Genomic DNA, 6,059 nt, shown 5'->3' with positions numbered 1-6,059 from the left:
TGATTGGTGGTGATTGTTATTTAATGTTCTGACAAATGAACTTTAAAGTGACAGTTACATCATATTAAATTGTATCTGTAAATTTTATATCAAATGTATTATAAGCTTTCTAAAAATAATAACTAACTTGCCTACTGTCCATTAATCCAGAAAATTCACTTTTCTTCTATCAGCTGTATCCCAACACTTGAAGAGACCCTTTAAAATCTTTCAGTATTTGTTTCACTCCACTCTTATCTGTTCCAGTGGTCTCACAGCTTTCTTTCCAAAAGGCAGAGGCTGGTATAACTGCAAATAAGGAATATATCTAAATAATTATTAGAATAGTGCATTCAATAGTTGAGATCTGTGATCCCCCACTCCCATGAATACACCATACAGACAAAAATTAATAGAAACTGAGTTACTATTTCAATAGAAATTGTACTGGGAAAAAAAGAGAAAGGCTTAAGTTGCGAATTCCCCTATACTGTTAATGTAGTCAAGTAGGCCATCAATATGTGTCCTATTTACTGATAGGTGCAAAATAGGTGGGGGGAGATCAATCAAACTCCCTTCCATAAATTACCATGACTTCTAGAAATTATCAAAACTTCACTGGAGTGTCATATGTAGTCTGCCCAGCAATGAGTTATAGTCAATAATTCATTCCCTGACTGAGCTGATAACAGGCAGATATTCTAATAATGTGCTAGGATTTACTACTGGACACAAGCAGTAAGTAGGAATTTCAATGCAATGTTAAATGTTATCTCAGTGGAGAAAAGCAATAAAAACAGGACAGAGAGAGGCATCTGGGTACAATGCTTGGCTGTTTTAACCCTCTAATTAGAACAAACATGTATAAAGGTAGTGTTGTTTAAATCTTCATTCTTTTTTTTTGAAGCAAATTGTTTCCAGAGTATTGTTCTGTAATGACTTCTCCTGGCCTTATTGCCAGAGAGCACAGCAGATGGCTCTGAAAAAATGCTGAAAAGAAAGTCTATTTTATTCTTCAGTTGTTTTCCCAAACTTGAAAATGGCTTCACTGGAATATTTTCCTTTTAAAGGAAACTTCCAAAAAATTATTATCTTAGACTAAAGGTCTTAAATATATTTTCAGTGATTTCTTATCACACAGAGAAATCGACAAATTTGCTTTCTCTGTCAGAATGTTTTGAAGCCAGAAAAGAAGTGGTGATTCATCAAAAACAATTTTATTATGAAATTTGATTTATGTTGAGAAATATAAATGATGACGTTATAGTGTGTACCTCTGCGTGGAGGGAACACATTTTAGTCAATTGAGTTATCCAATTTTATTATTTAAAAAAATCCATATCTGGTTGTTCTTTTTATTCTAAAAAATTTATGGCACTGTATAGAGTAGAAATGTGTGTTTCTCAAGTCTATGGACAGCTATGGATTGTATTCCCCTAATTCCAAAAAGGTCATTCATTACAATTAGATGAATAGACATTATCATATTTTCATCAACTTTTTTCATATGCAAATAAAGCCCAGTGTTATACTTTAAAATACTACATTTTATTACAAATCTACACAGAAGAAAAGCTTAATTATATCAGTACTATAAGTGACATTAATGAAAGAAGTTGTGGTTTGGGACACTTGAAATTTCTGAATTATTGGCCTTTCTTTTTCTAAGAATAGTTAGTGGGACCGAAAGGGAGAGTGAATTAAGTCTTTAAAGCTTTAGTTTCTTTATCAACAAGTGCTATTTCCATAGTCTTGGAGAGGAACAATAATTAATTTGAAATGGAATTGCTTTTTTCTACTGGATTTTAAATTTTAATATATATTCTTAGTAATAACCACCTTACGTACATACAAATGGCCCAGTCACCTATATATACCCTCTTTTGTAACTATTACAAAATTAAATCTATCCACGCTAGTTAAAAGATTTAACTAGCTTTAATAAGCATTGCCTTTTGATTCACTAGACCATTTAGGAGACCCTAATGAACATATACTCACACATATAATCTGATAATTTATTTGCAATGATACATGCAGAATATCACTTGTACTTTTGAATATTGTTGACAGAATTCAGTCCTAGAAGCAGGTAGTGTGAGTAAGCCAAATTTTTCCTATGATAACATCACTAGGAAAGAGATTCATATATCAAGATTTGCTGATAGTTCTGAGGCAAATTTGGGAGATTTGTAAGGTCCTATTCCTACCCTAGTAAACCTGTGTGAAGAAAATGAGTCATTTCCTGTCACTATATTAAAGTGGCCTTGTTATATCAGACAAAATGCTGGGTCACAGTGTGTTTTATTCTCTGCCATCATCTTTTCTACCTTTCCCATTATCTCCAGGAGTTTCCAATGTCCTAATCAAATAAAATAATTAAAAGCAAACTCTATCTCTTAAATTATATTTCCAATCGCAATATCAACACTGTTTTATTTTCCTCAGTGATCTGCTATTTTATTGTGATAAAACCAACTTCTTCACTAAGCTTTTATGTTACCCTGGAAAGAGGAGTTATGAGAGAACTTCCTAAATGCTGATTAACATAATTTGGTGGGGTATTTACCAAATGCAGTCATCTGGATTGCTTTAAAAAAAAGAAAAAGAAGAATTATCTAATAAGGCAACTATTATATCTACCCTTTATCCCGTGAAACATTTAGTGAGATATTTATAAGGCATTTTGAGAAATACTAACAAAAAGGCAGGCATAAATTCAAAGTATTATTATCAATATTTTAAAGCCAAGATATGACTCTTTGAAATATAGGCTTTTAGAGATGCTGAGTTTGATGTAAACTCCTATTCTTAAATGCAGCAGCATCCCTTAAACATTCCTGATTTCATTTGCTGTGTGATACATCCCATGCCTCAGCCTACAACAATACAAAAAACTGACACAGGACCTAACTGCCATTCCTCTTCCTTGGGTTTTCTCTATTGGTAACTACCGTTCCCTCTCCTCTCCACACCTTGCACACTTTGCAATTGTTGTCCTAGACTCAAGCTTTTCAGATTCACTTTGGAGGAATCTTTTAATTGCAAAGGATCTCTGTGATGGCAGCAATAAAGGTGGCCAGATTAAAAAAAAGAATTTTCCTTCCTAAAAAGACTTCCTTCAAAAACAGTTTTGCAGTGACTTTAAAAGGATAAATTTTTTTTTTCTGACAAAAAGCTGGGGCTCATTGTCTTGGAGGTTGTCACATCAGCATCAAATAGTCTGGACTTTCTTCAGGCATTGAAGGTAACTTGAGTCTGTGTAGAACCTCTGGCTGCTCATGGGAGATTCTCAGAGAACTGTCACTTGGAGAATATGACAATGATTATGACTGAAGGACTTAAATGAAGAAGAGGTAAATAATTCTGGGGTGAGCAGGGGGAATGAGAGCTTGATCTAGGATCAATATGATTCCTACATTTAGTTAGGATTCAAGCAAGAAACAATTTGAGTTTATCTTTCTTTTCCAAAGCACAGTATTTTTATTTCTCATTGTAGATGAGTAGGCTGAATGATGAATGTGTGATGCAGCAGAGGTTTCTTGAACTGCGGGGCACAATATAACATTATTCTGAGTTGGGTAATTTTACTTTATTCTAGGAATATTACTTCAAGCACTGATTTTGTATTTGTTTGAAGAATACCCGAATACACAATTCCTTTATCTGTAATGAATTTGTGTGTTTACGCAGTTTTTATGTGTAGCGTAAGTGGGAATAAAAGATTGACACTGCTACATCACACAAGTAGGCACTTTCAGACCACGAATCTTGCTACCCAGATAAGGGACTGCTAAATGCAAAGAATGCAGAAATAAAGACTACCCAGAGGTGGCGCTGTGGTTAAAGTACACCTGAATTTTGATTATAGCGAATGTATTTACTCCCTGCCCCTCAGAAGAGAGACTGTTAGCCATTATCGCTTTTGTATTTCTATAACCACAACATAAGCAAACAAAGCGCTCTGGCAATGCACTCCCACCCACTCCAATTCACCAGGACATGTGTAAAGACCTCACTCCACACACAATTAGAGCCCAAACATTAAAACCACCTCCTAAAATGCAGGCCCCTTGTAGCCTAGAGATCTATATTCAAAGTTTTATCCATCCTTCCCTCCTTCTTTACACAAAAACTACCTGGATCCTCTGGACAATCACTCAGTGATATCTGAACATGTGTCTGGTTAAATTTCTAACATTTCATTTTAAAAATTAAAATTTCATTTTAGTGCACATACTTCTGCAAAATATAGAAAGTACCACAGTTCATTATAGATGTATGCGTTACGTGTTCTGTTTAAGCAAATCATTTTAAAAGGGAAAAATAGATAGTATTTGGCTTAATTTTCTCCTTTGTAGATGAGAAAATTAAGGCCCAGGGTAGAAAATGTACTTGCACACGACAAATCATAATTGTAGCCCACTAAGATCTTGTGTCATCTCGTTTTGATTATTACAAATTATTAAAAAATTGAAAATAAATGAGGGAATTAAAATATATTATTTGTTTATGGGGTTTCTTTCCACATTTGGTTTAACTGAGTTTTCTTGACTAAACTCAAGGAGCATTATATCTTTTGAAAGTTGGTCTTCTTTAACCACCCCCATCTGCAGCCGTTTTCTGTACACGACATTTTAATTACTATTATAGTTTTAATGATTTTTAAAAAAATGTTTTTAATATGTGCACAAGGTGAATCGATCATAACGATGAAATTGTAAATACAAATCAATAAAATTAACTCATTTAGTTTTAAGATACTAGAATAAAGAAATGAGTATGGGAATTAGTATTTAAAATGTCCTCTGCCTGATTTTAGAGACAAAAACTACTCTTTCTTTTGCAGCCTTAATTTTGATGGTTTGAAAGACATAAATCCGCTAAACAGACACTAAAACCGTAGATGTTTAACATCTGCATTGTCTTCCCAGATTCTCCTTCAGGTTCCTTTCCTCAGTCTAGCAGTACTGTGTGTAATACAATATGAAAACCTGTCCCACAAGGCTGGTTTTACTTAATGATACTTAGCAGAAGGGCTTTGCACTTTCATGATAATTTCCACCAGAAAAATCTCTCTGGAACTTACTAATAATAATCAGACCTAATATTAGCCTCAGATTGGAGATTTATTAAACCTATTTGGCAGAGTAGATAAAGTTGAATGACTAGGTATTCAAGCATCTAGGCTGAGCTTCAGCCTTGGAAAAAAAGACTTTCAGGCTAGCACCCTAAAAGCATTCCTCAAAACTTGATTTATACTGGAAGTGACATTTCTTACTCCCCAGAGGCTGGGAGATTGCAAATCTTGCAATTACTTTTATTGCTTTTGGGGACTATGAGAAATTCGGCCTCTCATCCTCCACAGTGGAGAGGATAGTGGGGCAAGCCTTTTTCCCTTAAGTTTGTGTCAACTCTGAAAATAAAGACTGTGCTCCAGTATATTACCAGCAATTGACAAGTAGCTATGAAATGCCTACTAGGCACTTAGTTTATACCCGAGTTAATGGGGGGATAGGGGTTAATGGGGCGGGTGGAGGGCAAAGTAGGCAGTATTTAGGTAGGAACTATTACTTAACTGCTTCTACCTTAACTAAGCTTCCATTCAGGTTCATAAATCTCCAACACCGTGAATTAAAAAACAAAACCTCCGCCAAATAACACCTCCGGTGTGTGTGTGTGTTTAGTCCACTGCTCTAAGATTCAGGAAGACTTATCTTCCCAAACAGGAAGAGACCCATTTCTGAGAAACATGTAAAATAAGTTTCCTAAGGGTCTCTTCTCGGTGCTAGGGAAGGGCAATGCCGGAGGGACGAGCGACTGGGGATTCTAAGCGTCCCCCGCGCTCTGGGAAGGCAGGTGCGGCCCCCCGCGCCCGGATCCCGATCCCCGGCCACAGAGGGCAGCCCGGGCAGGGTCCCCGGCGCCGGGACCTAGGGTCACTTCTCCCCACCTGATTCGGACCCTTGCCTTCCCCTCCCTCGGCCCGCTCCACCGCCTCACTCTCTCCCCGCCCCCGCCCCGAGTCCCGTTTCAGTCATCCCTTTGTCCTTCCCCGGATTGGCAGGTTTTATTATTCC

This window comes from Lemur catta, chromosome 3, assembly GCF_020740605.2.
Source record: "Lemur catta isolate mLemCat1 chromosome 3, mLemCat1.pri, whole genome shotgun sequence".
NCBI classification, from domain to species: domain Eukaryota; kingdom Metazoa; phylum Chordata; class Mammalia; order Primates; family Lemuridae; genus Lemur; species Lemur catta.
This window is presented reverse-complemented; position numbering follows the sequence as displayed.